The following is a 15,140-nucleotide window of genomic DNA, read 5'->3' as shown; positions in this document are numbered from 1 at the left end:
ACCATCGAGGCTAGGAAGAAACTGCATCAACTAATGAGCAAAATAACCAGCTAACATCATAATGACAGGATCAAATTCACACATAACAGTATTAACTTTAAAGGTAAATGGACTAAATGCCCCAATTAAAAGACACAGACTGGCAAATTGGATAAAGACTCAAGATTCATCAGTGTGCTATATTCAGGAAACCCATCTCACGTGCAGAGACACACATAGGCTCAAAATAAAAGGATAGAGGAAGATCTACCAAGCAAATGGAAAACAAAAAAAGGCAGGGGTTGCAATCCTAGTCTCTGACAAAACAGATTTTAACCAACAAAGATCAAAAGAGACAAAGAAGGCCGTTACATAATGGTAAAGGGATCAATTCAACAAGAAGAGCTAACTATCCTAAATATATATGCACCCAATACAGGAGCACCCAGATTCATAAAGCAAGTCCTGAGTGACCTACAAAGAGACTTAGACTCCCACACAATAATAATGAGAGACTTTAACACCCCACTGTCAACATTAGACAGATCAACGAGAAAGAAAGTTAACAAGGATACCCAAGAATTGAACTCAGCTCTGCACCAAGCGGATCTAATAGACATCTACAGAACTCTCCACCCCAAATCAACAGAATATACATTTTTTTCAGCACCACACCACACCTATTCCAAAATTGACCACATACTGGGAAGTAAAGCTCTCCTCAGCAAATGTAAAAGAACAGAAATTATAACAAACTGTCTCTCAGACCACAGTGCAATCAAACTAGAACTCAGGATTAAGAAACTCACTCAAAACCACTCAACTACATGGAAACTGAACAACCTGCTCCTGAATGACTACTGGGTACATAATGAAATGAAGGCAGAAATAAAGATGTTCTTTGAAACCAACGAGAACAAAGACACAACATACCAGAATCTCTGGGACACATCCAAAGCAGTGTGCAGAGGGAAATATATAGCACTAAATGCCCACAGGAGAAAGCAGGAAAGATCCAAAACTGACACACTAACATCACAATTAAAAGAACTAGAAAAGCAAGAGCAAACACATTCAAAAGCTAGCAGAAGGCAAGAAATAACTAAAATCAGAGCAGAACTGAAGGAAATAGAGACACAAAAAACCCTTCAAAAAATTAATGAATCCAGGAGCTGGTTTTTTGAAAGGATCAACAAAATTGATAGACCGCTAGCAAGACTAATAAAGAAGAAAAGAGAGAAGAATCAAATAGATGCAATAAAAAATGATAAAGGGGATATTACCACCGATCCCACAGAAATACAAACTACCATCAGAGAATACTAAAAACACCTCTACGAAAATAAACTAGAAAATCTAGAAGAAATGGATAAATTTCTGCACACATACACCCTCCCAAGACTAAACCAGGAAGAAGTTGAATCTCTGAATAGACCAATAACAGGATCTGAAATTGTGGCAATAATCAATAGCTTACCAACCAAAAAGAGTCCAGGACCAGATGGATTCACAGCTGAATTCTACCAGAGATACATGGGGGAACTGGTACCTTCCTTCTGAAACTATTCCAATTAATAGAAAAAGAGGGAATCCTCCCTAAATCATTCTATAAGGCCAGCATCATCCTGATACCAAAGCCAGGCAGAGACACAACCAATAAAGAGAATTTTAGACCAATATCCTTGGTGAACATTGATGCAAAAATCCTCAATAAAATACTGGCAAAACGATTCCAGCAGCACATCAAAAAGCTTATCCACCATGATCAAGTGGGCTTCATCCCTCGGATGCAAGGCTGGTTCAGTATACGCAAATCAATAAATGTAATCCAGCATATAAACAGATCCAAAGACAAAAACCACATGATTATTTCAATAGATGCAGAAAAGGCCTTTGACAAAATTCAACAACTCTTCATGCTAAAAACTCTCAATAAATTAGGTATTGATGGGATGTATCTCAAAATAATAAGAGCCATCTATGACAAACCCACAACCAATATCATACTGAATGGGCAAAAACTGGAAGCATTCCCTTTGAAAACTGGCACAAGACAGGGATGCCCTCTCTCACCGCTCCTATTCAACATAGTGTTGGAAGTTCTGGCCAGGGCAATTAGGCAGGAGAAGGAAATAAAGTGTATTCAATTAGGAAAAGAGGAAGTCAAATTGTCCCTGTTTGCAGATGACATGATTGTATATCTAGAAAACCCCATCATCTCAGCCCAAAATCTTAAGCTGATAAGCAACTTCAGCAAAGTCTCAGGATACAAAATCAATGTACAAAAATCCAAGCATTCTTATACACCAATAACAGACAAACAGAGAGCCAAATCATGAGTGAACTCCCATTCACAATTGCTTCAAAGAGAATAAAATACCTAGGAACCCAACTTACAAGGGATGTGAAGGACCTCTTCAAGGAGAACTACAAATCACCGCTCAAGGAAATAAAAGAGGATACAAACAAATGGGAGAACATTCCATGCTCATGGGTAGGAAGAATCAATATCATGAAAATGGCCATACTGCCCAAGGTAATTTATAGATTCAATGCCATCCCCATCAAGCTACCAATGACTTTCTTCACAGAATTGGAAAAAACTACTTTAAAGTTCATAGGAACCAAAAAAGAGCCCACATTGCCAAGTCAATCCTAAGCCAAAAGAACAAAGCTGGAGGCATCATGCTACCTGACTTCAAACTATACTACAAAGCTACAGTAACCAAAACAGCATGGTACTGGTACCAAAACAGAGATATAGATCAATGGAACAGAACAGAGCCCTCAGAAATAACGCCACATATCTACAACTATCTGATCTTTGACAAACCTGAGAAAAACAAGCAATGGGGAAAGGATTCCCTATTTAATAAATGGTGCTGGGAAAACTGGCTAGCCATATGTAGAAAGCTGAAACTGGATCCCTTCCTTATGCCTTATACAAAAATCAATTCAAGATGGATTAAAGACTTAAAACGTTAGACCTAAAACCATAAATACCCTAGAAGAAAACCTAGGCATTACCATTCAGGACATAGGCATGGGCAAGGACTTCATGTCCAAAACACCAAAAGCAATGCCAACAAAAGACAAAATTGACAAATGGGATCTCATTAAACTAAAGAGCTTCTGCACAGCGAAAGAAACTACCATCAGAGTGAACAGACAACCTACAGAATGGGAGAAAATTTTCGCAACCTACTCATCTGACAAAGGGCTAATATCCAGAATCTACAATGAACTCAAACAAATTTACAAGAAAAAAACAAACAACGCCATCAAAAAGTGGGCAAAGGACATGAACAGACACTTCTCAAAAGAAGACATTTATGCAGCCAAAAAACACATGAAAAAATGCTCATCATCACTGGCCATCAGAGAAATGCAAATCAAAACCACAATGAGATACAATCTCACACCAGTTAGAATGGCAATCATTAAAAAGTCAGGAAACAACAGGTGCTGGAGAGGATGTGGAGAAATAGGAACACTTTTACACTGTTGGTGGGACTGTAAACTAGTTCAACCATTGTGGAAGTCAGTGTGGTGATTCCTCAGGGATCTAGAACTGGAAATACCATTTGACCCAGCCATCCCATTACCGGGTATATACCCAAAAGACTATAAATCATGCTGCTATAAAGACACATGCACATGTTTGTTTATTGCAGCACTATTCACAATAGCAAAGACTTGGAACCAACCCAAATGTCCAACAACGATAGACTGGATTAAGAAAATGTGGCACATATACACCATGGAATACTATGGAGCCATAAAAAATGATGAGTTCATGTCCTTTGTAGGGACATGGATGAAATTGGAAATCATCATTCTCAGTAAACTATCACAAGGACAAAAAACCAAACACCGCATGTTCTCACTCATAGGTGGGAATTGAAGAATGAGATCACATGGACACAGGAAGGGGAACATCACACTCTGGGGACTGTTGTAGGGTGGAGGGAGGGGGGAGGAATAGCATTAGGAGATATACCTAATGCTAAATGATGAGTTAATGGGTGCAGCACACCAGCATGTCACATGTATACATATGTAACTAACCTGCACATTGTGCACATGTACCCTAAAACTTAAAGTATAATAATAATAAAATTAAATTTAAAAAAAGGATTCGCATTTACTGAGATGGGGAAATGGAGGAAATATGATCATTCTCTGCTAGGATGTAATATAATATAAAGCCATCTAAATGGAATTTTTTCTTATGAAAAAATTAGGGCCGCCTTGCTATGGTTCGAATTTGTTCCCCCTAAAATTTATGTATTGAAACTTAATTTCCATGGTGGTGGTATTGAGAGGTAGGGCCTTTTGGAAAGTAAGTCTCGAGAACTCTGCTGCCATGAATGAATTAGCGCCTTATATAAAGAGAGTTGGAGGAAACTAGTTTAGCCCATTTTTCCCTCTCTTCTCTTTTACTATACAAGGACTCAGCGTTCATCCCCTCCAGAGAATGCAGCCACAAGGTGCCACTTTGAAATGAAAACCCAGTCCTCACCAGACACCAAACCTGCCAGCACCTTGATCCTGGACTTCCTAGCCTCCAGAACTGTAAGAAATAAATTTCTGTTGTTTATAAATTACTTAGCCTGGAAATCCTAGCCAGAACAATCAGACAAGAGAAAGAAATATAAAGGGCATCCAAATTGGAAAACAGGAAGTCAAACTGTCACTATTCTTTGATGATAGGATTGTATACCTACACAACCCTAAAGACTCACCCAAAAAGCTCCTAGAGCTGATAAATGAATTCACTAAAGTTTCAGGGTATAAAATCAATGTACACAAATCAGTAGCACTGTTGTACACCAACAACATCAAGCTGAGAATCAAGTTTAGAGTGCAATCCCTATTACAACAGCTGCAAAAAATAAAATAAAATAAAATAATATACTTAACCAAGGAGGTGAAAGATCTGTACAAGGAAAACTACAAAACACTGCTGAAAAAAAATCATAGATGATGCAAACAAATGGAAACACATCCCATGCAGGTGGATAGGTAGAATTAATATTGTGAAAATGACCATACTGCCAAAAGCAAATTGCAGATTCAATGTAATACCTATTGAAATACCATCATCATTCTTCACAGAACTAGAAAAAAACATTCTAAAATTCATATGGAACCAAAAAGAACCCACACAACCAAAGCAATACTAAGCAACAGGAACAAATCTGGAGGCATCAGATTACTCAACTTCAAATTATACTACAAGGCTTATAAAAATAGGCACTTAGACAAATAGAACAGAATAAAGAACCCAAAAGTGAAGCCAAATACTTACAGCCAACTTATCTTTGACAAAGCATACAAAATCTTAAAGTGGGGAAAGGAGACCCTATTCAATAAATGGTGCTGGGATAACTGCCAAGCCACATATAGAAGAATGAAACTAGATCCTCATCTCTCACCTTATACAAAAATCAACTCAAGATGAATCAAAGACTTAAATTTAAGACCTGAAACCATAAAAATCCTAGAAGATAACATCAGAAAAACTCTTCTAGACATTGGCTTTGGCAAAGAATTCAGGACTAAGAACCCAAAAGCAAATAAAACAAAAATAAATAAATGGACCTAATTAAACTAAAAATCTTCTGCATAGCAAAAGAAATAATTAGCAGAGTAAACAGGCAACTCAGAGAGGGGAGAAAATCTACACAAACTGTGCATCCAACAAAGGACTAATATTCAGAATCTACAAGGAACTCAAACAAATCAGCAAGATAAAAACAAATAATCCCATTGAAAAGTGGGCAAAAGACATGAATAGACAATTCTCAAAAGAAGATATACAAACAACCGACATACATAGGGAAAAAAATGTTCATCATCAGTAATATTCAGAGAAATGCAAATTAGAAACACAATGAGATACCACCTTACTCCTACAAGAATGGCCATAACTAAAAAATCAAAAAATAATAGATGTTGGCATAAATCGGGTGAAAGGGGAACTCTTTACACTGCTGGTAGGAATGTAAACTAGTACAACCACTATGGAAAACAGTAGAGAGATTCTTTAATGAACTAAAAAAAGAACTACCATTTGATCCTGCAATTCCAGGGTATCTACCCATAGGAAAAGAAGTGATTATATGAAAAAGACACATGCACACATGTTTATAGCAGAACAATTCACAATGGCAAGGATATGGAACAAACCTAAGTGCCTATCAACCAACAAATGAGTAAAGAAAATGTGGTATATATACACCATAGTATATATACACCATGGAATACTACTCAGCCATAAAACAGAACGAAATAATGGCCTTTGCAGCAACTTGGATGAACTTGGAGGCCATTATTCCAAGTGAAGTAACTCAGGAATGGAAAATCAAATATTGTATGTGTTCACTTATAAGTGGGAGCTAAGCTATGAGGATGCAAAGGCATAAGAATGATATAATGAACTTTGGGGACTCAGGGGGAAGGGCAGGAGGAAGGTGAGGGGTAAAAGACTGCACATTGGGTACAGCACACACTGCTCGGGGGACAAGCGCACCAAAATCTCAGAAATCAATCACCACTAAAGAACTTATCGATGTAGCCAATATCACTTGTTCCACTCCAAAAATTATTAAATAAAATCTTAAAAATTACCCGGACTGTATTTTGTCATAACACACAAACTGACGCTCTTGTAAAAGACTATATTAAAATCATATAGTCAGTGATGAGTTAAATGTGCCCCATTCACTGAAATTTCTAAACGTATAAAGGTTCTGCAGTGTTCAGAAGGTTTGATTAGTATGTTATCTGATTTCTTATAATCTGTAACATACAATCCTTTATTTCATGGACTTCAGTAATATATATTTTTTATTTTTGAAATTAAGAGTAAAGTGAGTTAAATATTAACCAAACTTTAGGCCAAATCTCAAAACATATTTTCCCCACCCACAGAGATAGTTGTTCCTTTATTTTTCTTACATTTTCTCAAACTCAGATGACTATTCAGGAATCTTGGATTTGGAGATAAATAATTCACCTTGAGGCATTATCATTATATTGTCTTATCATGGTTGAGTATAAAGTTTTATTGCCTAGGGTCCCTAAGAACAAAGTTCTAATAAGCGCAAGGTATGAGGTTCAGCCCATAAATGAACTGGCAAACTTAATACATAGAAAAAACTAAACTAATAATTTATGGTACCTGAGCCCTGGAGTTAGGTAGTCATAAGCTCAAATCTCAGTTCTGCCACTTAATGGCAGTATGACCTTGAGCAACTTACTTAACCACTCCATGCCACAGACTCCCCATCTGAAAAATCGAGTTAATAATAGGGCCTTTCTTGGATAATTGCTTTGGATATTAGATAAAATGATCTACATAAAGAACTTGCAGAGTTCCTAGCATATAATTAGATATCCTCAGTAAACATTATGTAGATATGTTTACCAGAAAACAGAGGTAAGGTCCAGCTGGCTCAGTTAGGGGTAACCAGTCCATAGTGGGCAGGCAGTCTCGCTCTTTTTTTGGTTGTTGTTGTTTTTTTGAGACAGAGTCTCACTCTGTTGCCCAGGTTGGAGTGCAGTGGCACAATCTTGGCTCACTGCAACCTCCGACCCCTGGGTTCAAGCAATTCTTCTGCCTCGGCCTCCCGAGTAGCTGGGATTACAGGAGCCCACCACCACACCCAGCTAATTTTTGTATTTTTAGTAGAGATGGGGTTTTACCATGTTGGCCAGGCTAGTCTCGAACTCCTGATCTCAGGTGATCCACCAGCCTCGGCATCCCAAAGTGCTGGGATTACAGGCATGAGCCACTGTACCCAGCCGTCTTTTTAATACAATTTAACTAAAAATATCTCCATTGCTAGAAATGTATGGCCTACAGAAACTATATTTTTCATAGGTAGATCAGCCTACTTATTTGAAGACATTATTATGTATGATTAGAAGGAAGAAAGAAGATAATCTTGAATAAAGATTATACTCCATGGATCTGAAAAATCAGTTTTTGCCACTGCTTCACCTAACACTGGAACCTACTTCCCTGAATAAAGTTATTTTCATTTAAGCCACATTTGATTCTCCACTCTTACAACAGGGAGTCCCTGCAGGTGATTGAAGCCTGGTATAAAAGATGTATCTCACACCTTTGCTTGAAAATTATTATGTCAGCACCATGCCCGAATACCAGTTGAATTGAAATATATGATTTCCTTAAGAACATGTGTTGACAGTTACTTTCCTCATTGGTCTCTCCTCTTGGTTCCAAGAGCCCATAAAATCTTACAACCACACAAACCAAAATTATACAGGAGACATTTAGTTATGTTTGGCACAGACTAGATATTGTGTAAATGGAACCTAACTTCTTTCTTCCAGGGACTTGCTAAACTCTACTCCTGGACTCTGTTTCAACCTTTCCTCTGGTTCAGCTGTTATTTTTCAAGAAGCCTCATCCATTCCTCCTATTACACACCTTCTGATCCGGGAAAGATTGTTGGCCTCTCTCACTTGTTAGGGTGAATAGACAGGCTCATGTTCTTACTTAACAATTCCTGCGACATATCACTGAAGTAAACTTAAGCTATGGATTATAAAGCTTTCTGGCACTTCAGTGATATTCAAGGTCACTCAAGGAGCTTTGCTAATACAAGGAGGTATTTAACAGACAGGTCTCACTCAATTCAATGTCTCCAGCTGCACAGGCCTACCTGTCCCTTGAAAGAAAGACTTTGCTGTCTATGCTGCAGAGCCATTATCTCTTTCTTTTTGTACAGTGACACGAACCAAATCTGATCCCCTCCATAGCACTTTCCGCAAACATTATTTAATGTGTGTTACGTTAGATAGAAATGGCAAGTATTTAGGTATGCATAGCAAAAAGTTATGCATATGACCTGCTAAGCTCTCTGGGCAGAAACAAAGGACTCATCATGTCACTTTCTGTATTAAAAGCTTTCAATGGCTTCAGGATAAATTAAAAGTGCCATAGATTGGACCACAAACCCCTTCCTGACCTGATCCTTCTCTCCTCTACAGCCTTACTGCATCCATCTCTCTCCACCCCCAGCCCCTAGAACATTTGCATCTTCTTATTCTACTGGGAGTCAGCCTGGAATGCTCTCTCCTCTTTCTCTACCTGTTGAATTCTTCCCTGTCCTTCGTGATTCTGCTTGATTGTCATATCTTTTGGGAAACCTTCCTTGACGTACATAGTGATCCTAGAGGCTGGTACTCTACTATGCTTCTCGGCATCTTGATAGAGTTGAAATTCTAAATAGTCTGGTTCTAAACAATCTTCACTCTTTATGTACTCTTCAATATCCCAAATGCACTCCTAAGAATTTATGCATAAACAGAATTTCTACAAATCAATTATTTTAAATACACATAGGCAATGTCAATGTGAAGAAACTAAATTATGCATCTCATTCTTAAGAAAAACCTTTAAAATTTATTTATATCAATTATTATATATGTTTACCATGATATATATAACATATATAGCTATATATAGTTATTAATATACAGCATATGTATATATCATAGTATATAATATGTATTATGATATATTGTTATGCGGTATTTTTTCATGTGCTTTTTCACTCTGTTAAAATCTAGATTAAAGCACATCGAAAATATTTGGTATGCTCTAATAGATGCACATCTATTATGGTTGATACACACAAAACAAATGTATTATCTTGTTTAAGATAATTCCCAATGTAACTACTGGCAATGCTGCTAACATTTAGCAAACTGATCCTTTAATAATATTCTTCTAATGGTTAATAATGTCTGAGAAGTGTGTCTTTAGGAACTACACTTGCATGATAAAGGAGATAGTAAACCTAGAGAGAAAAGACTTGAAATTCAGAATGGGGGTTGGGAAGGTATCTTCACTTAAAATCTGCCAGGATCCATTGGAAGACCTAAGAAACATCGCTTTTCCTCTACGTGCACAGAGATCACCTCTGTAAAACAGACTCTGTCTCCCAAAGCATAAGAAATCAATCTTTTAATGTACACAGAGAAGGGAAATTTAAATCTAAAGTTGAATAATCAACTTAGAAAATCAAGAAAAAAAACTTCAACCTACATGGGCAGTGGCTTATGGGAAGATGACCTCTGATTAAAATTCCTGGAACTCCCAAGCCAACCCACCCTCATAGCCACTGAAGTCTGTGGTCACTCTGAACATCCACAGGGATACATTTCCTAATTGGGCCAAATTCTTTTAATTTTAGTGTTTTGTAAGCCAGAATAGCTCCCAGGCAACTTTTCCTAATGAAAACATGCTTATTATAGAGATCTGAATTTTTGGTAGATAACTACAGCACCCCTTTTCTATTTTCTTAAAATTAGTAACTCTAAATTCCTGAATGTTCTAACTCGTTGAAAATAAGCTCTTTCACCTTAGAGGTTTAATGCAAGTCATGCAGAGTTTACAAAAATGGCAGATAATCTTTTAGTTTCATTGTTTTCTGCCGTCTTTATAGACAGTTGAAAATCAGGTCTTTCAATTTCTGAAGGAGGTAAGATGCTGGAAATCTACTTCCTTTACAATAAAAATGGGACACTTTTTTTGTATTTTCTTAAGGTCAAAAATATATAGAATCCCAACCACACACAGGATAGAGATGGAGAATATGATATTGTAAAGGAGCCCAACAGGCCTATTATTTAAATGCTCCGAGTGTAAGTCATAATAAAAAAGCTATACCATTTGAGGAAGATATGCCTTGTGGTAAATCCACCATATTTTATGATAACTCCTGCATCTAATAAAAGCATCATAGATTTGTCCAGTTCACACACATTTTAAACAATTTTAAATAACCTTGCAAATTAAACAAGAAATATGCTATCTTGTTTATATAATTGAGGCAAGGAAGGCTTAGCAATGTTAATTGCTCACTCATAAAAGTTAGCAAGGGGCAGATCCAGCACTAGAATCCATTGTCAGCCTCCTAGATAATTCCTGATTATAATTGGTTCCAGTCTTGAGGGATCTGAAAAACATCAAGAACCAGCTGAGTAGAGTAGACATACCCTCAGTGATTCCCCTCTACACCTCAATTATTCCGTATCAGTGGAGGTAAAAGGCTTCTCTGTGATTTGTCTGATTTGTTTCATTTGGTGGGCTCCAGTTCCTCAACTCTCTGTTGCATCTGACAGAGGGAACACTGGGCAGGTACATGTTTGCTCAGAGGCACTCTCGCCCTTCTGCCTCCACCCATAAATCACAGTCTTTGAGAAGGCAGCCACCTCTGGGCAGAACACAGCAAGTGTTGAACTGTGAGTAATAATTTATACCACAGAGTAATTTCAGACCGAAAGTGAAAAAGATTTCTCGACCCTCCCAATGCTGAAAGGGGACGTAAGTCATATAATTTTATGCCAGCAACACATGTATCATATGAAGAGGGAAATAATCTTTCGATGACCTGAGTGTTGTCATTAAAATATGTTTAGCCAAGGCTGTGGCTCAATTTGAAGCCCATTTGAGGGTATGTGTCATACTTGGTTTCAAGCAGGACTTGAAGCCAATTTAGAGAGTGTGTGTTATGAGAAGTCTTCATGTTAGAGGTGTGAAATTTACAGTCAATAGAAAGTAACTTTCTGATTGGAACTTGGCCCAAACATTGCAATGAATGCAGTGGGAATGCCATGGGACCTGTAATATTCATCAGTGACAGATTCTGGGGTTTAAATGCACTCTCCAACCAGAGCCAGGGCAGGCAGGATGCAGAACTGAACAAAAACCGTAAGGAAAGTGTGTAAATTAATTAAGTTCTTCCCGACACTATTTTTTTTTTATTATTATTATACCTTAAGTTTTAGGGTACATGTGCACATTGTGCAGGATAGTTACATATGTATACATGTGCCATGCTGGTGTGCTGCACCCACTAACTCGTCATCTAGCATTAGGTATATCTCCCAATGCTATCCCTCCCCCCTCCCCCCACCCCACAACAGTCCCCAGAGTGTGATATTCCCCTTCCTGTGTCCATGTGATCTCATTGTTCAATTCCCACCTATGAGTGAGAATATGCGGTGTTTGGTTTTTTGTTCTTGCGATAGTTTACTGAGAATGATGGTTTCCAATTTCATCCATGTCCCTACAAAGGACATGAACTCATCATTTTTTATGGCTGCATAGTATTCCATGGTGTATATGTGCCACATTTTCTTAATCCAGTCTATCATTGTTGGACATTTGGCTTGGTTCCAAGTCTTTGCTATTGTGAATAGTGCTGCAATAAACATATATGTGCATGTGTCTTTATAGCAGCATGATTTATAGTCCTTTGGGTATATACCCAGTAATGGGATGGCTGGGTCAAATGGTATTTCTACTTCTAGATCCCTGAGGAATCACCACACTGACTTCCACAATGGTTGAACTAGTTTAAAGTCCCACCAACAGTGTAAAAGTGTTCCTATTTCTCCACATCCTCTCCAGCACCTGTTGTTTCCTGACTTTTTAATGATTGCCATTCTAACTGGTGTGAGATGATATCTCATAGTGGTTTTGATTTGCATTTCTCTGATGGCCAGTGATGATGAGCATTTTTTCATGTTTTTTGGCTGCATAAATGTCTTCTTTTGAGAAGTGTCTGTTCATATCCTTTGCCCACTTTTTGATGGGGTTGTTTGTTTTTTTCTTGTAAATTTGTTTGAGTTCATTGTAGATTCTGGATATTAGCCCTTTGTCAGATGAGTAGGTTGCGAAAATTTTCTCCCATTTTGTAGGTTGCCTGTTCACTCTGATGGTAGTTTCTTTTGCTGTGCAGAAGCTCTTTAGTTTAATTACATCCCATTTGTCAATTTTGGCTTTTGTTGGCATTGCTTTTGGTGTTTTGGACATGAAGTCCTTGCCCATGCCTATGTCCTGAATGGTAATGCCTAGGTTTTCTTCTAGGGTTTTTATGGTTTTAGGTCTAACGTTTAAATCTTTAATCCATCTTGAATTGATTTTTGTATAAGGTGTAAGGAAGGGATCCAGTTTCAGCTTTCTACATATGGCTAGCCAGTTTTCCCAGCACCATTTATTAAATAGGGAATCCTTTCCCCATTGCTTGTTTTTCTCAGGTTTGTCAAAGATCAGATAGTTGTAGGTATGCGGCGTTATTTCTGAGGGCTCTGTTCTGTTCCATTGATCTATATCTCTGTTTTGGTACCAGTACCATGCTGTTTTGGTTACTGTAGCCTTGTAGTATAGTTTGAAGTCAGGTAGTGTGATGCCTCCAGCTTTGTTCTTTTGGCTTAGGATTGACTTGGCAATGCGGGCTCTTTTTTGGTTCCATATGAACTTTAAAGTAGTTTTTTCCAATTCTGTGAAGAAAGTCATTGGTAGCTTGATGGGGATGGCATTGAATCTGTAAATGACCTTGGGCAGTATGGCCATTTTCACGATATTGATTCTTCCTACCCATGAGCATGGAATGTTCTTCCATTTGTTTGTATCCTCTTTTATTTCCTTGAGCAGTGGTTTGTAGTTCTCCTTGAAGAGGTCCTTCACATCCCTTGTAAGTTGGATTCCTAGGTATTTTATTCTCTTTGAAGCCATTGTGAATGGGAGTTCACTCATGATTTGGCTCTCTGATTGTCTGTTGTTGGTGTATAAGAATGCTTGTGATTTTTGTACATTGATTTTGTATCCTGAGACTTTGCTGAAGTTGCTTATTATCTTAAGGAGATTTTGGGCTGAGACAATGGGGTTTTCTAGATAAACAATCATGTCGTCTGCAAACAGGGACAATTTGACTTCCTCATTTCCTAATTGAATACCCTTTATTTCCTTCTCCTGCCTGATTGCCCTGGCCAGAACTTCCAACACTATGTTGAATAGGAGCGGTGAGAGAGGGCATCCCTGTCTTGTGCCAGTTTTCAAAGGGAATGCTTCCAGTTTTTGCCCATTCAGTATGATATTGGCTGTGGGTTTGTCATAGATAGCTCTATTATTTTGAAATACATCCCATTAATACCTAATTTATTGAGAGTTTTTAGCATGAAGGGTTGTTGAATTTTGTCAAAGGCTTTTTCTGCATCTATTGAGATAATCATGTGGTTTTTGTCTTTGGATCTGTTTATATGCTGGATTACATTTATTGATTTGCATATATTGAACCAGCCTTGCATCCCAGGGATGAAGCCCACTTGATCATGGTGGATAAGCTTTTTGATGTGCTGCTGGATTCGGTTTGCCAGTATTTTATTGAGGATTTTTGCATCAATGTTCATCAAGGATATTGGTCTAAAATTCTCTTTTTTGGTTGTGTCTCTGCCCGGCTTTGGTATCAGAATGATGCTGGCCTCATAAAATGAGTTAGGGAGGATTTCCTCTTTTTCTATTGATTGGAATAGTTTCAGAAGCAATGGTACCAGTTCCTCCTTGTACCTCTGGTAGAATTCAGCTGTGAATCCATCTGGTCCTGGACTCCGACACTATTATTTAAAATTTATTTTCAAAGTTGCCAGTAAGCTTTCATTCATTATAACATTGACAAGTAGATTTCCTAATATGATCCATTTTCTTTATCCTTCTCTCCTGTTTCCAATCTTCACAATTTGGTAACTTTTGCAGTCTCATTTAGAACATCCATGTCTCTAGGTGTTCTAAGATTTTTGGCATGGAAGTTATTTCAGTATCCAGGCATTAACCAAAGTCATCATGACCATTTTCAGAACTTCCACATTTACAGACTAGAGAGTCAGAAGATTTTCTCAGAATCTTGGAAATCTATCTCACCACACTTATTATTTACACCTTGATGTACAGCAGCATAAAGCCCCTGAACAATCTATCAATCTAACATATGCCTGTAGCCATACTAGACCACTCACTGGTGCCTGGATATTCCAAACATCTTAATGTTTGCACTCCATCCAAAGACAGTTTAATGGGAAACTCTAGATAGAACAACATTGGGCATTACTTTTTTGCAAAACTCCCAGATGATTCTAATGTGAAGACAAAACGAGAACCATCACCCAAGCCATAATTGTAACCCACACTCTAATGTACATATAAGTCACCTGAGGATCTTTTTTATATGAAGATTTTGATCCAATAGTCTAGAAGAAACCACAAATTCTGCATTGCTAACAAGCTCCTACAGTGAGGCTGATGCTATTTACTGGTGTGTGGATCATGATTTATGCATCAA

Source organism: Gorilla gorilla, chromosome 1, assembly GCF_029281585.2.
Source record: "Gorilla gorilla gorilla isolate KB3781 chromosome 1, NHGRI_mGorGor1-v2.1_pri, whole genome shotgun sequence".
Lineage (NCBI taxonomy): Eukaryota > Metazoa > Chordata > Mammalia > Primates > Hominidae > Gorilla > Gorilla gorilla.
The sequence above is the reverse complement of the archived record's forward strand: the minus strand, read 5'-3'. Positions refer to the sequence as shown.